The sequence below is a fragment of the Amphiura filiformis genome, chromosome 15 (assembly GCF_039555335.1).
Source record: "Amphiura filiformis chromosome 15, Afil_fr2py, whole genome shotgun sequence".
Lineage (NCBI taxonomy): Eukaryota > Metazoa > Echinodermata > Ophiuroidea > Amphilepidida > Amphiuridae > Amphiura > Amphiura filiformis.
Genome location: NC_092642.1, coordinates 39,511,417 through 39,535,162, shown reverse-complemented (window position 1 = coordinate 39,535,162; position 23,746 = coordinate 39,511,417). Strand labels below are relative to the sequence as shown.

The following is a 23,746-nucleotide window of genomic DNA, read 5'->3' as shown; positions in this document are numbered from 1 at the left end:
TGCATGTGTTCAACCGATCAAACGCCAGTTTATTCCGCAGAAAATATCAAATGTGCACCCATAGGTTGATCCCAACCGTTTATTTAATAGACTGCATATGGGATGCTGGTTCAAATCCTTTGTTTGAAGTTGATCAATGCATGCAAGGGCTTCTATATTTGTGTGTATAAGCTTTATTCTTAAGTATCAAAACAATGCATACATCCTGTATGGAAGTCATGACCTTAATATCTTACACAACAGGTGTTGATCTCAAATGAGGTCACCTATTCAGGTAACCTCACAAATGAGGTCACCCATTCAGGTAACCCGATTTGAAATTCATACCCCCTGTCTGGAAGATTTTTTCTTCCATAAGAGTGTATGGATTAAAACCGGAATGGCCCATTATGTAAATGCAGCCAGAGAAGATGAGAAAGATAGCACAGTATAAACTAGTGGCAAATGGTGGTCATAGACCACAAACCTAGCTGGGGCATGTTGGTGTTGTGGAGGTATCTGACCCCTACAAAATGTTCCAAAAATGCTCCCCTGGTCATGGGGTTTGTTTTCACCAGGTTTGAGTCCCGTACTCTAACAGATGTCCAAAAATTCAATTCTAAGATTTGACCCCAGATGACCTTTGACCTGACCTATGCATGATGTTCCAAAATGTTCCCCAGGTCAGTAAGTTTGTTGTTGTGGAGTTTGAGCCCTACCTAACAGATGTCCAGAAAATGCATTTAGAAAATTTGACCTCTACATGACCTTTGACCTGACCCCTGCAAAATGTTCCCCTGGTCATGAGATTTGTTGTCACTGAATTTGAGCCCCATACTCCTTGCAGATAACCTTTGACCTGACCTCTGCAAAGTGTTCCAACATGTTCCCCTGATCATTAAGTTTGTTGTCACCAAGTTTGAGCCCCGTTTGACCTCTGCATGACCTTTGACCTGACCCCCGCAAAATGTTCCCTTGGTCATGAGATTTATTGTATTGAGTTTGAGCCCCATACCCCTTACAGATGTCCAGATAATGCAATTGTAAGATTTTACCCCCTTAATGACCTTTGACCCCAATTCTGTGTGCAAGGTATGGGCACTGGGTAAAGTCGATGCACATGTGTAAGTGACGACATTGTGCTATGTAATATGTGGCAGAAGAAGCATTTTGAAGATATTTGGTTATATACCGAAAATGCCCCTTTAATGACATTTGATCCCAATTCTGTTTGCACCCTATGGGCACTGGATATAGCCGATACATGTGTGCAAGTTACGTAATTGCAGGGTGTAATATGTAGGAGGAGAAGCATTTTGAAGTTTTGTTGCCAGAAGAAGAAAGAAAGAAGAATCGGAGAGCATTACAGTACCTAGCTGGGGGTGTAAACCCCCCAGCTAGGTAAATATGTCAATATGTTGATGATGCGGTCAAAATCAAAATCCAGTTGAAATCCATACACACCCTATGGAAGACATGACCTTAATCTTCTATACAGGGAATGTTAATTCCAAATGGGGTTACCTGAATGAGTGACCCCATTTGAAATCTACACTCCCTGTGTGGAATATTAAGGTCATGTTTTCCATAGGGGGTGTATGGATTTCAACTGGTATAGTCCAATGTGACAATAATTTAGTTTTTCAATGAGTAAATTTGGTCAATTTTGCAGATACGTTAGAGTAGTATATTCCACCGCCACACAAACCATCTGTGAATCAAGTTGTATAACACTATTTCTGATGGTAACACTTTCTGATGGGCTACAAAGATGATACATCCGAGAACTTTCTCCGAGTTTGATACTAAAAAATAGGATTCTATGTTATATAATCACGCAACTGATGGTTATGACCCGCGATGCTAGGTAGCCGATTAAGTTGTGCTTAAATATTCAAAAAGGAGCGGATGGAATCGAACTGTTAGGTGAAAATTGTGACGTTGTATTTAAAATGCATGAAACGATACGCATGCAGTCTGTTAATGAGCGGCATATGATTTTTGACTCGTAATCGGCATGTTGTTATGATTGTCAGATGAATCGGCCAATTGGAAACCATGCACACTCTCATGTTCTTTTCATGGGAATAGTGATGTGACGTGTCACATGAAGGCAGGGTCGAATCTACATGCACGAATGAGTGGGTTTTTTTGCTAAAGCAGGATTGAAAAGTACATGCACACAGCAAACATGTCCTCCACACAGGGAGTGTGAATTTCAAATTTGAGATTAAGGTTATGTCTTCAATAAGGGGTGTATGGATTTCAACTGGAATAGGTCAAATGCACAAATGGAATTTTAAATGCACCCATTTAACAGGGGTGTGAGAGTTCCTCTTTTCAGCCGATTTCCTTGTTTTTTTGTTGGCAAAATGTACGCCTTTTTCTTTTATTATCAGCCCATATATATAATTATACGCTGTTTTCAGCGTTTTGTTTTGTGGCCTCTCACACCCCTGAAAATATCTGGGCACGTTGTAGTTAAAATCCATACACCCCCTATGGAAGACTCGGGGGATGTAGATTTTAAATGAAGTCACACCCCCGGTTTTGGAAGATCAAGGTCACTGGAATAGCCCAGTGTAGGCAAATATGGTTAAGTTGGTAGTTTCTGCCTCAATTGGATTTCTCATATTTTTCTGTTGTATATTACGCCCAAAGAACCTTAAAGATACACCTTAATTATTAAATATTGTGTATGATATCCTGTAAATGTGAGTAATGGGTCAATGGCAATTGTATTATTAACATAAAACTTGTATAAAAAGTCAAAAATAAACTATCATGTGTTGGTGATTCAAAATATATTGAGTTGTTTTAGTATTTAATATTTTTCTTGATTAATTAGCAGATTCATAAGAAATGATTTCTTTTGCACAAAATGTTTCACTGTCACTGCCATTTGAGTCAAACAAATGAAGAAAATCATGTGCCGATATGATTGCGATCTCATGAATATTAATGACGTTATCTCATGAATTTTCAAATTAATGACATCTCATGAATATTCAAATTACCTACATCATCTCATGAATATTCAAATTACTTACATGATCTCATGAATATTCAAATTACTTACGTCATCTCATGAATATTCCAATAACCTACGTCATCTCATGAATATTTAAATTACCTTCGTCATCTCATGAATATTCAAATTAATGACGTCATCTCATGAATATTCACCTTACTGACGTCATCTCATGAATATTAAAATTAATGACATCATCTCATGAATATTCAAATTAATATCATCTCATGACTAATCAAATTACCTATGTCATCTCATAAATATTCACCTTACTGACGTCATCTCATGACTAATCAAATTACCTATGTCATCTCATGAATATTAATGACGTCATCTCATGAATATATTTTTTATTACCTACGTCATCTCATGAATATTAATGACGTCATCTCATGAATATTCAAATTACCTACATCATCTCATGAATATTCAAATTAATGACGTCATCTCATGACTAATCAAATTACCTGTCATCTCATGAATATTAATGACGTCATCTCATTAATATTCAAATTAATGACGTCATCTCAAGAATATTCAAATTACCTACATCATCTCATGAATATTCAAATTAATGACGTCATCTCATGACTAATCAAATTACCTATGTCATCTCATGAATATTAATGACGTCATCTCATGAATATTCAAATTACCTATGCCATCTCATGAATATTCAATTGACGTCATCTCATGAATATTCAAATTACCTATGTCATCTCATGAATATTAATGACGTCATCTCATGAATATTCAAATTAATGACGTTATCTCATGACTAATTAAATTACCTACGTCATCTCATAAATATTCAATTACGTCATGTCATGAATATTCACCTTACTGACGTCATCTCATGAATATCAAATTACCTACGCCATCTCATGAATATTCAAATAATTGACGTCATCTCAATAATATTCAAATTACCTGTTATCTCATGAATATTAATGACGTCATCTCATTAATATTCAAATTAATGACGTCATCTCAAGAATATTCAAATTAATGACGTCATTTCACGTGTATTTAATTTATGAATTATTCATCCAATGTTGATATATACATTTATGAATATTCAAATTTGAAAATTAGGATATTGTTCAAATTTTAATATTTAATTCAATAATCATACAATTAGAATATTGAATAGAATATTAATGACGTCATCTCATGAATATTCAAATTAATGACGTCATCTCATAAATATTCATGAATAAAAATTACATGTCGTGAATATTTAAGTTACCTACGTATTTCATTGATTCAAATTTATTTTATTGACATCACATGAATATTCATTGCATATTCATAAATATTCATATTCAAATAAATCGATAAAATTCAAATTTAATAGTCAATAGATTTATAAATTTATGAATTATTCATCCAATGTTGATATATACATATACATATTCAAATGATTTTGAAATTTGAATATTCATAAAATTAGGATATTGTTTAAATTTGAATATTTAATTCAATAAACTTGTAATATCATAAAATTAGAATATTCGTAAAATTCTGACATTGAATATTCATTATTCATGGAATTTGAATATTCATAAAATTGTAATATTCATAAATATTCAAATATTCTTACATACAACATAAAAATTATTCATAATTAAGCCTTATTTCCCTTAGCGTACAATATTTGACGTAGGTAATTTGAATATTCATGAGATGAAGTAGGTAATTTGAATATTCATTAAATCTTGGATATTCATAAAATCTTTAATATTCATCACAATGACATGAGTATTCTCATGACCTCATAAATATAAACAGGTTGGGCACAATATTATATAACAGACTCGAGTCACTATCCGGGGTCACTATCAATCACGAAACCTCCATGAAAGTATATACTGAATCTTTATTGAGTCTACAAAGGCTGAATTGCGTGGTTTAATGTATTTTCAATAAAATTCCTTAACACATACGGTAATACTTATACTTAATACTAGAATGATCATTCATTTGCCCTCAAATCAATCCCCGTATCAGTGAATAGTCATATTTGACAGTAACGCGCGAGTCGCGAGAGCGAAAAAATGTTGACGTCACTGCCTAAAGAAGCAAAATTCGTAAGTACCCGTGCTGCTGCTTATAGATTCAAGTTTTAAACATTTCCAACTTGAAATTGACCTGTTTAATAATTTGGTTCGGGTAATTTGGTTACGTGATCGTTTCGTGGTGTTATTTATTTACTTACATGTAGTATTACAATGCTCTAAGTGATGAGCACAACTTCTATACCTTAATTAATTAAGGTTAGGTTATGGCTAGTGCAATAGTGCTATAGTGCTAAATGCTAGTGCTAAATGGTTTTGGTTAGGATTAGGGTTACATATGTTACAGTGTTAGCTAACCGTTTTGCCAATGCAAGACATGTTATTGTTAACTACCACAAAACGATCACACAGCGCTAGTGGCGAAGTTAATATGAAATCCGATTTTTCACACAAAAACGCAAGTAGTAGGCCCTATACGTTTCTGTAAAAATATCAATTGCGCTCTTTAGGCATGTCACACGTTTTTGTTCATTCGATTCTGGACGGAATTTTATACACTCCAAAAGTTGTCGTTTTATCCAGATCTACATTGGGTGTTGAAGAAATGCATTTAAATTGAGCTGAGATAGACATCTGTCTAAAACACGGTTTAGGCCCTACAACTCACTGTCAAATATGTCATAGGCCCTACGTCAATCAAATATCCCGGTCAAATATGCACCGACTAAGAACGGGGAACATTTTGACATTTTATGTGGTTAAAAAGATGCCAATTACACATTTTGTGGTCACAATTTTGACCCCGTTTTTAGTTGGCGCAAACATGACCACGTACTTTAGTAGTTTTATACTTAAACGTTCATAAAAAATATCCTGTTGTGTTAAGGAACAAACCAACAGTTCGATGACGTATACTACAAACGAAATTGCTTTCGAAGGCTGAGGCTGACCCACTCCTCCCTCCCGCCCTCTAATGTTAGTTTGAAATGTTGAAAATGCCAACCTGAAGCTTTGATATTTTATCTAGTTTTTTTACACACGTACCCCATCCCGGGATCCCATCGAGCTTTTGGTTTGTTCCCTGAATCTTGGTGTCATTTGACGTAAAAAATATATTTAACAACAAAGTCTCAACATTTATATCTGGGTCCACAAGACTGCAGTCGATCCAATCACAGATATGCCCGTGCAGGAGGGCGTCGAGCCGAGAGCCCCAAGAATCTTGTCAGTTTACCAGTTCATTAAAACAGATAAAGCGCATCCGTAGTAAGTACGATTCTGCAAAGCACTGTCTGAAAAGTTAAAATAAGTTACAAAGTTGAATTGATTATTTAAAAACTAAACGTGATCACGTTTTAAGTTACGAAAGAAAACTCTTCATATCCCCGAGCCTTACAGGTTTCCTACCATAAGAATTCCAAATAAATATGAATAGGCCCACAACTATACATACGATATATAGTCGTATAGGGGTATATCAAAATCTAACTATTGGGCTTAAAATGTGAAATCGTGTTAGTGCCAAAGATGTAAAAAGTTTCTTTCATGACATTTTGAAGACCAATACAAGGCACTAAAACAAATAAAACCTTTTGTCTAAGTTAAAGCCTTAATGTACGATTTGCTTCCAATTTTAAATTATTATATACTCAAAATGCTGAAATAATGCTAGTAATAATCGCGAAGGGTTTCTGTCCATTTTGAGCTGAAATAACATGGTAAAGTGAAAGAAACACTGCTTGTTATTTTGGCCGTTTAACACGCAGTTCTATAGGAGGACATAATGTCATAATTCTTTTAAAAAAATTCTTTAAACACAACAAATTTGGCTGACTCCATTTAGGCGCAAGTTGGGACATGTGTAAACATTACAAATATGCCAATAAATCATGTTCGAAAAAAATTAACCAATTTCATATTATAAGATATCGTACATTATGGCTTTAATAAAAAGATAATTAAAGACGAACTTAACAAGATTGATGAAAATTGTTTAACAAGAATTGACATTCACAGATGTTGTTGGGTTTTGTTGAATTTTTAGAATATCCGTATTTTGGAGTTCATGATGTACATTCTCATTTTACACGAAATAGGCCTTGTATACCAAATGAAAGTTGCAACTTTTATTCTGACAACAGTAAGTTTGATGGAAATCGTCACATCGTCTGACCGATGCTAGACTAATCAAAATTTTAAAGCAGGGTTGTGCACTTTTTTAGTGAATACTGGTGTTGCAAGGTAATTATGCTGCCTAAACTAAATATTCCAGGGCCAGACCCAATAAAACACAAAATTATACAATTTTGATATGACCAAAATGATTTTTCTTCAAACTTATCTTTTCATAAATTATGTCTATTATATAGAGACTCCTATTATAAATTGTGCAAAATGTTAAAAATCGTTAAAGAACATTCATGCAGAGTTTTAAAGTAGTCCTACATTATTTTGACTTTCATTTATATAATTAAAGTTCAATCAAACTTTTTAACATTATGAAAATAATATAGCTATGTCAAAGGTTAGAAGTACACTGCTTGTCCAAAAGGACGGGTGGCTATCCAGATACGCCAAGTAAACACAAAACGTTATTCAGAAAACGTTTATTTATGTCGAGTTATATAAAGGGTATAAAAGTTTTAACAACATTCAGAAAGCATTTTTGAAAACTTTTATGTAAAACATTCTAATATAATGTTATTAAATGTTGACAAAACATTTTGCGAAAATGTTTGCCAAAAATATTTTGCAATTTCGACAACATTTAAAAAAAAAAATGGTGTAGTGTTCTTTCATAGGCCTAATTTATGAAACTTTTTAAAAAAAACATTTTTATTACCTTTATATAAACCCGACATATATGGTAATATGGTTAAACCAAATGCTGCATGTCACTTTAATATCCAGAGCCCAAATGAAGGGTCTCAGGACCTGTGGCCTCACTTAGGCCAGTATATGGGGACTACTCCCTACGTCATAAAAATACATCACTATTATTTTGTTTGAAATGCAAAATATTTGTCTGTTTTGCCAGATAAAACAGCCCAATCCTTTACTTCCATGAAAGTTCCATATCTTATTTATTTTGAAGAAATACAGAGCCAAAATTAACTATTCCACTTCAAATCCATACACCCCCTATGGAAGACGCGACCTTAATCTCCAACATAGGGTCTAAGTGTGTGGAATTCAAATGGAGTTACCTGAATGGGTGACTCCAATTGAAATCTGCCCTCCTCTGTGGGAGATTAAGGTCATGTCTTCCATTAGGGGTGTATGGATATCAACTTGAATAGCCCAATATACATTTTGGGATAGGCCTAGAGTAATCAAATCGTATCGGTTTATCACCGGTTTATCGTGTGATCGAAGTTCGGTATAGTTACATGTCGATCTCATGAGCATGATGAGTGATCAGCTCATCACAATTCATAGGTGGGACTTGCAAATATGCAAATTAATTACGCGCGGACACATTCAGTTTCAGGCTTAAAACTTAGAAAATCCACCGAGTTTTTTTGTTTGTTTTTTTTTGCACAAAAATAGCATAACTTACCTCAAATAAATCCGGGAAATAAATGCAACAATCATTGGTGCAGCTCAGACTACAATGGTCTAGTCTTAATTTCACCTCGCCTGTCGTTTTATCTTCTATAATGTGAAGCTTTCAGTAATGTTCCATTTCTGCATGTTTTGTGCATCCCTGGTAGGATATTTTGTCATCTTATTTTGCCTTCCTCTTCTCCGCTTTCCAGTTCTTCATTGCCATTCATTGATTATTTATGTTATTTCTTGCCACGACTGCATTCCGAATTCCATTTAGCTTGGTATGATCTTTTCAGATGGTGAAGGCTGCTCGATTTTGGCAATAGTGTTTTACGTAGTCTCCAGGTGTAGTGCTCTTGAGCTCGGAAAATGTAAATTGAAAGAAAGAAAGATGTATTCTGATTGGTTAGTCAAATTCATTATTTGAATCGCTAATATTCGTAATAGCAATTGGCTTAGCCAGTGACAGGAGCTGAGACGAATATTCGTCTCAGGACAGGAGAGGGGTAAATATAAAGCCACGATTTCTTCGTGATGCGGAAAAACGGAAAAATTCACGAAATTCGGGGTTTGCTCACGGAAATTTGAAAATGCCACAAAATAGGGGAAAACTGTGTAAAATGTCCAACTTTTTGTCCAAATCAACACAAAAAATGTGATTATTTATATAGCAGTGATCAACTTTTGATGATGCTCAAGTTTAATGGTAAGGGGAGAATACAGTAAAAAGGTATATGTAAGACAAAGTACACTTTTAAAACATGTTTGTTTCACGGAAATCATCCAATTTGTAACACGGATTTTGAATTTTGTGAGAAATCGTGGCTTTTGGTATACGTGCCTGTTGAATTTCGAGAAAGTGCCTATCAGGGTTTCCATGGCAAAGTGAAACATTTTCCTGGTCTCGAGGGACCATTAGCTATTATACAAATATTAACTGTCTATGAGTGTGATGGTCGAAATATAATCACGAGGTGACAATACATCTTTCACCGAGTGATTATATAATTTTCGACCATTACACGAATTTAAGACCGTTAATATTTGTGTTATATCACTCATGCATAAATCCTATTACTAAAATACTATTTAAAGTAGTAAATACATTTTTTCATCAACATAACACCATGTTTTGACGTAAGAAATAATAATACACTCCTAAGACTCATCTCGCACTCAATAAGTACACCACATAGGGAGGAGCTGGAACGACCCTATCCCGATTGAGCTTAAGGGGGTACTACACCCCTGTGGTAACTTTGTGACTATTTTTGCATTTTTCTCAAAAAATAATAACACGCTGGTAAGAAAAGTTATGTATATTATTGGGGCAAGGAATTCAATTACTACACTGAAATTTCAGTGACTCAAGACAAGCCGTTCAGTAGGCTATATATGATAGGAAATGAGGTACATCCGAGCGGTACCTTATTTCTTATCATAAATAACGAACCGCTTGTCTTGGATCACTGAAATTCCAGTGTAGTAATTGAATTCCTTGCCCCAATAATATACATAACTTTTGTTACCAGCGTGTTATTATTTTTGAGAAAATGCAAAAATAGTCACAATTTACCACAGGGTGTAGTACCCTTAAAATTTATTGAGGGTGTAGTATCCCTTAAAATAATGTCATGTTTCTGCTCAATATCGATTTTTTTTCTCAACTTGGTAAAATTACATTTGTATCAGAAATATTCCTTTTGCTGTTTGAGCCGAAATAAAGTAAAATGAAAGGAATAGGCCCCTGTAGATGTGTTGAACGCTTTTAATAATAAAAGTTTTATAATGATTCGGCGTTGGAACGGTTGTCTCTTTTTCCTCGAGATCTCGAAATTTTATTCAAAATATTGGATTCTGTCACACTTATAACAACGTAAATTTCCATTTCACATGGCATGCATATGTACATAACCGTGTGAACAAAAATCATAATTTGAAAAAGGTCTGTTTATTAGGCCTATATTAACTTTCCACATGTGCAGAAGACCATGTGGATTCTGATCAAACCATTTGACATTTATAATCTTGTGAGAAATAAGTAGACTGAAAGTCATTTAATGAGACTGAAGTTCTTTATCGATTCGGTACATATATCCGGTAACATCGGTAACTAATATCGATCAAATATGCCGAGTTTATATTTCTCGTGCAGAAATGTTAGGCCTAGTACTAGTCTTCTCTACAATCTTAGTGGTTTTGAACATGAACGCGGTCTTGTGGTTAATTATGTTTGGTTTATGCAATTTATAGCTTCAAAAACTAGATGTAATATTGAGGCCTCACCGTGTGATGTCATGCATGTCTAGACCTATATAGGCCTACAAAAAATTCTGGCACGGGCTGATGAATCGACATAAAACGCTTTTATGTATAGCCTAATGAAGATAGATTACAATTTTACCCTAATTTGAGAGAGTTGGTCTTTCTTTCTTTTGTATTGCTGCAATTAATTACCCCGCACAAAAATACAAGACATTTAATACCTATCCCGATCCGAGGTACAACTCCGGAATACATGCTTGTTGAGTCGTTCGTGTTCTCGGTTACACGAGAAACCAACGTAACGGGCAACGCGAAAAGCATGAAACGTACAAAAATGCTTGTGATTTTTAAAAGTTATTTGTTCGTTTTGTTCATGTTTTATTACAAAGCAGGCTTCTAACAAAATCGGCTCTAGTGATTTCATTCGATTTTATAAATAATTTTACACAAATTTTGGCGATTTTACAAAAGTTTCTGATAAATTGCAAAAGCTTTTGCGATTTTATAAAAATTTTGGGGATTTAATCCGTGTGTTGGGCTAGACATATGATTAAGTTAGGTTGGGTTATACGTTAGGTTAGGTTTTGATATAACGGATAAGATTTTAGGTTATGTTGTGTTATAACGGATATAAGATTATGTTAGGTTTGTCATGTTAGATATAGATAGGGTGATGTTAGTAAGATTATGTTAGGGTGATGTTAGTAAGATTATGTTAGGGTGATGTTAGTAAGATTATGTTAGGGTGATGTTAGTAAGATTATGTTAGGGTGATGTTAGTAAGATTATGTTAGGGTGATATTAGTAAGATTATGTTAGGGTGATGTTAGTAAGATTATGTTAGGGTGATATTAGTAAGATTATGTTAGGGTTATGTTAGTAAGATTATGTTAGGGTGATATTAGTAAGATTATGTTAGGGTTATGTTAGTAAGATTATGTTAGGGTGATGGTAGTAAGATTATGTTAAGGTGATGTTAGTAAGATTATGTTAGGTTAGATTATGTGGGATAGGTTGGATTATGTAGTCCAAGATCAGGTTGATGTTGAGTTACAATCTAACTCAACATCAACCTGATCTTGCATAATTTTTAGATTGTGTTAGAAAAGGCTAAAAAAGTACACAACATGTTAAAAAATCTTGGTAGAAATTAAGGTTTGTAAAGCATTTGCAAATTGTGTGATCAACACTTTACATAAAATCAAGTGTGGTTTCCCTTTTTTTTCGAGCATCTCAAGCTTAGTTTAATGTTATTACATCTAAGAGAATATAATATGACCCCCCCCCCCCCCCCCAAATCAAGCTCCTATTCTTTCACATGTTAAAAAGGTACAGAGGAATGCGTCATTTTCTCATGATTAAAAATCACCAATCAAAACACCAATTTACCTAATGTTTACTAGTTGAACAGCTGTTCAACAGCAACATTTACCTCTGGGTGTTGCCTGCAGTCAGACATCGACAAGCACATACAACATTGAGCTTTCCAATATGACAATCAGGAAGGATAGGAGGAACTTGGAAAGGAGGAAAATTGACACCCAAACGGAACAAACATATGTACCTAATATATATAACAATACGCTAAGAGTCTGTACGCCTTTATTCTCGGTACTAACAGGTCGCAACCCTCAAACTTGGTGAGTAGATGTGACATGGGCCAAGTCAGAGAAAGTTTGCATTTGTTAGTGGATTTCTACCACAAAGACCCCAACCTGGGGTCTTGTCGCTTGCTACACATAGGTTGCCAACTACGCTTGGTCATACAGGGTCAAATCGTCATAGATTGTTGAGAACGACCACCAAAGCGAGACAAAAAAAATGTCAACGTCATTTTTTGGAGGTCATCTGGGGTCAAATCGCAATAGATTAGTAGCTTCATGAATTTGGTTGAAACAACCTCCGACAATTTAAACTGACTGAAATCTTCCACCAACCGCCTAAACCAGGAATGTTTCTGTTTGGCGTCATCGTCAATCATCAACCAGGTGAGGCACGGTTGCACAGCAAGCAACCAGCCTGGTTGCGCAACAACCAACCAGGAAGCACTCGGTGCTTCTGCCTCTGATTTTACTTCAGTCCGCAATCCGCCAACAAAGGTCTGGTTGGTGTCATCATCAATGGTTGGCGTCATCATCAATGGTTGGCTTCAGCATCAGTCAATCAATCGTGCCTCTGATTGTACTCTCAAATCGTCATTGTTGCAGGTTAATCAAATTTGTGATAACGACCACTAACCTCTACAGACAATTTAAACTGACTGAAATCTTCCACCAACCGCCTAAACCAGGAATGTTTCTGTTTTTAAGAACCGCGAAAGCCAGGTGACCGCATTGTGCTCAATAATCATGATTATGGTCAGTGCTTGACCACAAAACGCCCAAATTACTTACCAATCTGTGAAATTACCCTGTAGCTGTGTCTGGTTGTCTGACGAAGCAAGGCTGCATACATTTAACACTGGGTGTCGATAGTTGCACAACAAGCAACCAGGTGAGGCACGGTTGCACAACAAGCAACCAGGTGAGGCACGGTTGCACAACAAGCAACCAGCCTGGTTGCACAACAAGCAACCAGGTGAGGCACGGTTGCACAACAAGCAACCAGCCTGGTTGCACAACAAGCAACCAGGAAGCACTCGGTGCTTCTGCCTCTGATTTTACTTCAGTCCGCAATCCGCCAACAATGGTCTGGTTGGTGTCTGGTTGTCTGACGAAGCAAGGCTGCATACATTTAACACTGGGTGTCGATAGTTGCACAACAAGCAACCAGGTGAGGCACAGTTGCACAACAAGCAACCAGCCTGGTCGCACAACAAGCAACCGGGTGAGGCACGGTTGCACAACAAGCAACCAGCCTGGTTGCACAACAAGCAACCAGGAAGCACTCGGTGCTTCTGCCTCTGATTTTACTTCAGTCCGCAATCCGCCAACAATGGTCTGGTTGGTGTCTGGTTGTCTGACGAAGCAAGGCTGCATACATTTAACACTGGGTGTCGATAGTTGCACAACAAGCAACCAGGTGAGGCACAGTTGCACAACAAGCAACCAGCCTGGTCGCACAACAAGCAACCGGGTGAGGCACGGTTGCACAACAAGCAACCAGCCTGGTTGCACAACAAGCAACCAGGAAGCACTCGGTGCTTCTGCCTCTGATTTTACTTCAGTCCGCAATCCGCCAACAATGGTCTGGTTGGTGTCTAGTTGTCTGACGAAGCAAGGCTGCATACATTTAACACTGGGTGTCGATAGTTGCACAACAAGCAACCAGGTGAGGCACGGTTGCACAACAAGCAACCAGCGTGGTTGCAAAACAAGCAACCAGGTGAGGCACGGTTGCACAACAAGCAACCAGCCTGGTTGCACAACAAGCAACCAGGAAGCACTCGGTGCTTCTGCCTCTGATTTTACTTCAGTCCGCAATCCGCCAACAATGGTCTGGTTGGTGTCTGGTTGTCTGACGAAGCAAGGCTGCATACATTTAACACTGGGTGTCGATAGTTGCACAACAAGCAACCAGGTGAGGCACAGTTGCACAACAAGCAACCAGCCTGGTCGCACAACAAGCAACCAGGTGAGGCACGGTTGCACAACAAGCAACCAGCCTGGTTGCACAACAAGCAACCAGCCTGGTTGCACAACAAGCAACCAGGAAGCACTCGGTGCTTCTGCCTCTGATTTTACTTCAGTCCGCAATCCGCCAACAATGGTCTGGTTGGTGTCTAGTTGTCTGACGAAGCAAGGCTGCATACATTTAACACTGGGTGTCGATAGTTGCACAACAAGCAACCAGGTGAGGCACGGTTGCACAACAAGCAACCAGCCTGGTCGCACAACAAGCAACCAGGTGAGGCACGGTTGCACAACAAGCAACCAGCCTGGTTGCACAACAAGCAACCAGGAAGCACTCGGTGCTTCTGCCTCTTGATTTTACTTCAGTCCACAATCCGCCAACAATGGTCTGGTTGGTGGACATCATCAATGGTTGGCGTCATCATCAATGGTTGGTGTCATCAATCAATTGTTGGCTTCAGCATCAGTCAATCAATCAGAAAACGTTGGTATATACCATGCCTCTGATTTTACTTCAGTCCGCAATCCGCCAACAATGGTCTGGTTGGTGTCATCATCAATGGTTGGTGTCATCATCAATGGCTGGTGTCATCATCAATGGCTGGTGTCATCATCAATGGCTGGTGTCATCATCAATGGTTGGTGTCATCATCAATGGCTGGTGTCATCATCAATGGTTGGTGTCATCATCAATGGTTGGCTTCATCATCAATCATCAACCAGGAGAAGCATCGGCTGCACAACAAGCAACCAACCTGGTTGCAGTCCAACAAGCAACCAGGTAACCATGGTTGCAAAACAAGCAACCAAACCTGGTTGCACAACAAGCAACCAGGTGAGGCACGGTTGCACAACAAGCAACCAGCCTGGTTGCACAACAAGCAACCAGGAAGCACTCGGTGCTTCTGCCTCTGATTTTACTTCAGTCCGCAATCCGCCAACAATGGTCTGGTTGGTGGCATCATCAATGGTTGGCGTCATCATCAATGGTTGGTGTCATCAATCAATGGTTGGCTTCAGCATCAGTTAATCGATCAGAAAATTTTAGTATATACCATGCACCCCTAATCTGTCTGTGAGGATCATCAACCTGGTGGTGAACAAAATAACAATCAGGACTAAGACGGAAGGAAGAAGCTGTGCCATTTGTATTTTTACATACTTGGAACCCTTAATTTTTAGTATCAGGATCCATTCAAAATAAGAATTTGGTTGAAATTTATTGCCAAAAATCATGTGTAAACTAGGCGGTCATCTGGCTTTCGCGGTTTGTAAAAACACAAAAATTCCTGGTTCATATGATTGGAAGATCACTTCTACAGACACTTAAAAGTGTCTGTAGAAGTCACTTTTACCCAGCTTCGTGAGACTATATACAACTCAAATTTCAAGAAACTACAACAACATATGGCGATTTGACTCCAGATGACCCGAAAATATCGCTGGTTCTCACCAAATTTCATTAACCTGCTACAATATATGGCGATTTGACTCTGGATGACTCCGGATGACCCCCAAATGGCTTTGTTTTTCATCTGTGGTCATTGTTTTAGTTACATCCACCTACGAAGCGTGTAAGTTAATAATATTGACTTGGTGTAGATAAGAGATTGGCCATGGTAACCATGGAGAGGAAAAGAGAAGACCCAAAGGTTGGGGTCCCTGGGGTAGAAATCCACTAACAAATGCAAACTTGCTCCGTGGCATGCGACCGGTCAGTTCCGAGAATATGGGCGGACAGACTCACAGACAGACTATGAACGTTGCTGGCTGTACTGTCTACGGCACTTATTCAAGGTTTATTAGAAAAAATGCACTTCGCAGCCAAAGGCTGAATTACATACATTGCACATATAAAAATACATAAGCTAAATAATAAATGGCATATAAATATAAATTGACAATATTTTTAAACAAAGACACTTCAAATGCAAATAACCTTCCTTGCTCGCCCATACAAGCTGCAACTCGCATTTACACAACTGCAACACACATTCACACCCACTTACACCCATCACACTCACCAAATATCACCAATAAACAATTGACCTACAACTACCAAAATTAGTACAACAAACAAAATATGCAAAGAGATTGACTTTCCTCACCTCACAACCACACAACCACACACCCAACACGTCACACACACCCAACACGTCACACACACCCACACACCCCCATCCAAACTTAAATTTCATAGCATGATCAAAAACACACTAAAAACTATATCTACAAGCATTTCATGAAAATGTGACTCTTGAGGCACCCATCACATGTGACATTTTTCGTTCCACATTTTAATCATGAAAGGAATTGCACTTTGAGCGTATCTTTTAGTGCGTGTTTTTGGCACAGTCAGTGTGTTGGCATTACGGAGAGTCCTTCTGACTTGCTCAGATCTTAACTTACAGTTAGCAACCATTATGCGGGCCATTATGGTGTTACCAGATTGGCCAGACATATATCTACATTCAAACAAACGGAAAGACAAACGATTTGCATGGGCAAAAAGGATAGTCTAGTTGATAATCTCAAAATATTGCCATAAGTGTAAACTTGTGTATGACTATCATATACTTTGACCTATCTACGACTTATCAGTCAACATTTGGTCAATCAACTGGGTGCTGGCCATTTTGCTCTGTAACAAAATGTCCTATAATGCAGAGGTGTTTTTTTTATTGTTATATAATAAGGCAATGTTTTACCCCGTGTGGAGCTCATATTTTGACCAATTTTTTGCTAATACATGTATAACACGGAAATGTGTGTCAGTGCGATAAAGCTTTTCAAATGCAATCAGATACAATTGAAAATGTGTCCATTAAAATGAGTGCAAGGATAGCCTCCGGATCATTATGCCTTCAAAAAGCGGGGTCACACACATTATGAATCTCCGATGCATTTAAAAAATGACTGGCCACTTAGTGACACCGGGACTCTCTTCCAAAAGAAATTTGTTTAGTGTGTATATTTTAATACAAAAGGTGCTAAACAGCCATTAAGATCAAATAAAATTCCCAAATAAAATTGTTACCAGTTCCGTGCAATTTAGTGCAATTTTTCTCATTATTATATTGTGCTATCAATTTGTTTTCTGCGGAATTCTCTGCTCTCAACGAGTAAAAAAAGAGTGAACGAGTGAAAAAATATTGCCTCCAGTAATAATAGAGAGTGAAATGAGAGTAAAATGGCACTATTCATACACTAGAATGAAATGCAATATGGAAAGAGTAAACAAGGAGTGTTGTGCAATTCATCCTTAAAAGAGTGAATAAGGAGTGCAGTGCAATTCACTCTCAAAAGAGTGACATTTTGCTCCATTGGAGTGATCACTGGCAATCCATATAATAGTGAATTTCACTCTGCTAGAGAGGCACGAAACCATAAGGGAACAAACCAAAAGACGTCCTACAAACGTAACTAGTTTCGTTTCTCAGCCGACCCCCTCCCTCCCTGCCAGAAACGTAATAATGAAATGTTGAAAATTTTGACATGATAATAATAATGACACATTCTTCAGACCGATGTTTTTGTACAACCGTAATCGAGTATTTTTACCCCCCCCCCTAAACGAAACTAGTTTCGTTTATAGGACGTCATCGATCTTTTGGTTTGTTCCCTAAGGCCGCTTGTCATTGGACCTGAGCAATTCGTGAGTTAAGGTTAAAATTTTGTATTAAGAAAACAAACAAATTCTTCCACTTTTCATGCTCTGTCAGGGTGTAGCCAGCTTTCTGGGGGTGGGGGGCAAAAGAAATATTTCGGGGGCAATCATTTTGACCCGGTATTATCGCCATAGGATATAATACTACCGGTTTTATTTTAGAAAGACTGCATGTAAAGTCTTTGAGCTTCCAAAAAGGCTTCATTGGGAAAATCTTGCGTCTTGTATTTTGTGCGAGGTTTTTGATTGCAGCAACATAAGGTACCGTATGTCTATTTTTATTATACGTAAACGCGTTTACCGTCGATTCATCATCTCGTGTCAGAAATGTTACTTTTGTATACCGTAAAACCTCGTCTAAAAGCATATAGAGTGCTTTTGATGAAAGCTAAATTAATCCAGGCGCCATCCATTTGACCAAATTATAACATAATCAAGTTTAAGCAAATAAATTACCCATACAAGTATATAGAAACAAGATCTATTGTAAGACCAATCTATTGTATTGTCATATTTACGGTTGTTTCGTATTAATTTTAATAGCTTTCATCAAAAACAACGTATATGCTTATAGACGAGGTTTTACGGTAGGTTATACACGAGGCCTAAATATAACATCTATGCAGCTATAAATTGCATAAAGCAAATATAATTATCCAGAAGATAGTGTTAATGTTCAAAACCACTAAAATTGCAGAGAAGATTAGTAGGTCTAACATTTTTGCACGAGAAATATATCTATAGGTCTATTTTTTTTCGCATCGCCAGGCTTGCGAGGGCTTTGCGATCATGGTTTGCGATGCATGATACGTCACGTGCATCGAATCGATGAAGAGGAGTCTCATGAAATGACTTTGTCTACTTATTTCCCAAAATATTGTAAATGTCAAATGGTTTAATTTCATTATCATTTAGATGCGACGAACACCAGGTTTAAAATCCGCGAGGTTTTTTGCGGAAAAACATAATTGAATGGGAAAGTCAACATAATGAAGTGTTCAAAACCATAGGCCTAATTTCTGCGAATTACTACCAAATAACCATACGATGCTAATTGCGCATGAAATAACTCTGCTCGTGAAATCATTTTTTTCCATGAGCTGGACATTCTCTTTAAAATACCCTGTAAAATGAAAGCTTTTATGTGCTCCAATTGTGACAAACTCCCAAGATTTTGAATAAAAGATCGAGATAAATAAAGAATAGTGTACCTTTGAATGTAAAATAAGCTAATGATATAGTAACTCTTTTGAGTGGAAACTAATAAAAAAAAATGGATTTTTATTCTGTGGTGATGATATTCTACTCCTACACTCTCAGAAATAAAGGTTCTAAAAAGGTTCTAAAGTTGTCATCTCGGCAGGTGAACCCTTAGGTTCTCTAAAGATTCTTTAAAGTTCTCTAAAAATGTGATACAGAACCGTTTTCAGTTCTTTAGAGAACATTTAAGGGTTCTCCAAAATTAAAGAACCTTATTGAGAGGTTCAAGATGGAGGGATCTCCTGAGAGGACAAAAAAGGTTCTATTTAGAGTGTATTAGAGCAATCTGGTCGGCACACTCCCAGCAAACACAAAAACGTTTCAATAACATTAAATGTCGGGTTATATAACGGTCATGGAAACGTTTTAAAACTTTCTGTATGAAAACACACTGCAATGTTATGAAAACGTTCTATATGTCATTTATATAACCCGACATTTAAACGTTTTCTGGCAACCTTTTCTAACTTTTTGCGAATCAAGTCGAAAACATTGTATTTGCTGGGCTCCGGGCACAATATTGATTTTTTTAATGCTTTTTATTGGCTGAAAAAGGAAATCTTTCAAGTTCTTCATCCCAAGCAGGTGTATTAATTTATTTTCTTACGAGGCTAAAATTAACACAAAGGTTTGCACCCACAACTTCAACACGGTCAATTATTGTGTTTATTATTTACCAAAATAGAGAATGGGTCTTTAGACCTGTAACCAAAATCCAAACGTTTAATTTTACATTACCATTAATGTGATGGACGTATGACTTATATAATTGGAGAATTGTATCTCGCAAAACACGGAATCGTGTCCAAAGTTGGTGAGATTTTTAATATAGCAGTAAAGATTCAAAATAAGCTTTAAAATGATAACAAATTAATTTTTGTACCGCGTTTGCTTTTGGAGTTAAGTCACGCAATTTTGAGAAATAGGTCTACTGCAGAATGTGAAATTGATTTTTCCTTATAAAATCCTGAATGAGGATTAATGTCAACTGACATTAATTCAGTTCTCCTTTTCTTAAATACTGTTTAGAATTTTAGATATCACGTCCACAAAACTCAATTCAAGGTTTTTAATTCAACAGTATATAGGTAGCTATAGGTGAACCGTTTCAAAATCTAAATTACTTGTTGAAACAACTGTTTAGATATCTCTGTATCAAATACAAAAGTGTATGGCCTACTTAACTTTTGTCAGCATGCAGCTATGTGTCTGAAAAGAGTCCAATCTTCCATATCACCGTGTCTTCATATAAAGCAGCTCCAAACTTATTTTTCACCTGTCTTTTTGGGCTCTCAATTAATTGTTCATCAAGCAAGTGATCATGATGTTCTTTCTGGAACATAAAATGAAATATAGGCGCATTAGAACATGGAAATAATAGATGATTAGAACGACCAAATCGACCATGAACGTAACAATTATACTCAGTACCTTTTTGTCGTTTATGAGCTTTTATGGTGATGATGAGATCACATGAGGTCTGTGATGAGATGATAATTTATTTTCTTTGTTTCGTTTAATCTTCTTTGTTTCGTTTAAGTTGTGCGACACCAGTTTTGACTTATCAGTAAGATGATGATGATAAAATAACGATGAAGATTCCTCGTCTGGTATAGACTCGCTTGCCAGTCCTATATACGCCATACCTATGTATATTTAGGACTGGCTTACGCCATTTTGGATGTCAATGGGAAATACACACTTAGGCCTGTCGATTTGCACAGGTCAGAAATTTGAAAAAAAAAATCTTTAAAATTTCATCAATGTATAAAAAGCGGTACCAACCTTATTGTGCTTGCTAATTTAAGACTCGGTTGAAACAAAATTAAGGATCCAATGCATTTTAGTGTCCAAAAAGGCAAAAACGTCAAAGTTCTGCCGAATTCTACACCCTTGCGAAGGGTTCAGAATTCGAATCATCGGGTAAAAATATCCGATCTTTGCGATCAAAAACACAAAATTACAACTTTAAACATACTATTGGCAAAAGACATTATTACCAAACAATATAGAATAGAAAATTCGACGTCAACTTCTCAAAATATTGGAGAAATATGCTCACCAAACATTAGGAAAGTACGCAATCCAATTCACATTCAAACGCGTGGGGAACTGAAAGTGCATAATCCCCACTAGTCTGGTATCAAAAGCAAGCAGAGATTACGATGTGTGAAGATGAAAATGGTGATGATGGGACGATGGTGATGCTGAATGTGAACAAAATTGAACGCAATTAGTGACAAATCAACCTGATTACTTACCAATTTGCGATGGAATCGAAGGAAGATAGAAGTCAAATTAATACGACAGTTTCGGAGCCGACGTCCGTCTTGTGGCTTGATTTCTTTGTTAATGAATTTTCGCGCCAGTTGGCCATAAGTGGTGATACCAAGTCCATAATCATTGGGGTAACCTGTATTTTTGAACAGGTGATTATTACTTGAGGGGTTCATTGACTCCACACTATGTATTACTACTATTGCACAGTTAGGAAGAGATCAACAATACAATTGTTCCCATTTCGGACAATGGTCGAGGTCCAATGGTCTTTAACCTTTTCCCAGCGCTCCAAGATGATGTGGAATGTATTACACAACGCGTATGACAAAAGCTGAAACAGAGACACTTGATTGATTAAATCGATCGACCAAAAGATAAAAAAAAAATACACATGATAAAAAAAAAAAATAGAAAGAGAAATAGACAAGTAAAAAATAAATGAAATAAAACAAAATAGGCCCTAAGATAAGATAAGATAAATTCAGGGATAGTCAAATATATAAAGTATTAAAAGTAAAATAAGTAAAGTCAAATAAAATTAAGTAAACTTAAGGTAAAAGTTAAAGTAGGCCATGAAAGTAAAATTAAGTAAAGTAAAAGTAAAAGATTTTTTGACATAAGGCGACGAAAAAAAGAAACCCTGTTCTACGGGCGGACGGACCTTTCAATTAGGATCGGACGGTCGGCCTGTTTTTTTGTTTTTGGAAATGACCCAAAAAATAACCAAAATCTGTAAATAATTTGCAATTTGAGAAAATACAAAAAAACAGGGTTTTCTTTTTTCGTCGCCTACGGGTATTGATGAAGTATTAATGTATACTGATAAGAGTATTAACGAAGCAGCTCTATCTACTGCTGATATTAGTATGTATTGATGGAGTAGCTACTTACCGTACTCCTGATACCAGCTGATTCTACTCCTGAAAAGGGTATTGATGAAGTAGCTATCTACTCCTGATACCAGTATTGATGAAGTAGCTATCTACTGCTTATAAGTGTATTGATGAAGTAACTATCTGCTCCTGATATCAGTATTGATGAAGCAGCTATCTACTGCTGATAAGGGTATTGATGAAGCAGCTATCTACTCATGATACCAGTATTGATGAAGTAGCTATCTACTGCTGATAAGGGTATTGATGAAGTAACTACCTACTCCTGATACCAGTATTGATGAAGTAGCTATCTACTGCTGATAAGGGTATTGATGAAGTAACTACCTACTCCTGATACCAGTATTGATGCAGTAGCTATCTACTGCTGATAAGGGTATTGATGAAGCAGCTATCTACTCATGATACCAGTATTGAAGAAGTAGCTATCTACTGCTGATAAGGGTATTGATGAAGTAACTATCTACTCCAGATACCAGTATTTATGAAGTAGCTATCTACTGCTGATAAGGGTATTGATGAAGTAACTACCTACTCCTGAAGTAGGGTCAGTCCATGTCGAAACAGATTGAGTGTACACCCACCCTCTTGGATTTTGCTCTCCTTTGGCTCAGGGGTACCTTTCATGGATCCCTAGGTGAGGTCACAAGAAAAAATTGAAATTCCATTTCGTTTGCGAATGGCGGGCAATCAAAGTTTGGCGACCTCGACCAAAATTGTGAATTTAAGGGGTCCAAATGACAAAGTGCTCTCTTTGAGGGGCACTTTCTTCTTAATTGAATCAGTTGTGATCCTCTTTTTGAATGTGGTCACTCACTGGCTGTGTCTGAAATACCTAATGCTAAAAAAGATAGATTTCGGAATTTCGTTGGGATTTCAGAGGGGGTCAAAATCAGCACTTCGTACTGTTCAATCAAATTATCTTGATTTTGAAGGACCCATGATAATGCCACAGTGCACTTATAGGTCCTAATTATGTTCAGAATGGATTAACCATATGCCAATGTCTATGAGCAATTAAAAAAAGAAAAATTTCTAGACCCCTACAGAATTTTAGGCCACCCTAAAGTGGTTCAGCCACAAATGGCACTTAAAGTCGGCAAATTTTGACCCCTAATAACTTTAGGTGTACACCAGATATGAATTTCTAGTCTTTTGCATCTGAAAGAATGTAGTTTAATGTTACTAGGAACATAAGATTTGTTTTGTATTTTTGTGTTTTAGTATTAAGT

At 36.8% G+C, this 23,746-nt stretch overlaps 1 long non-coding RNA gene across 1 annotated transcript; it reads left to right on the top strand.

Annotated features, from left to right (window-relative positions):
- The first annotated feature begins 1,615 nt into the window (after window positions 1-1,615).
- LOC140171619 (uncharacterized) lies at window positions 1,616-2,784 on the top strand. The gene is made up of 2 exons (XR_011861623.1): window positions 1,616-2,257; window positions 2,300-2,784. It is a non-coding gene; the product is annotated as an uncharacterized lncRNA (long non-coding RNA).
- Window positions 2,785-23,746: the final 20,962 nt, after the last annotated feature.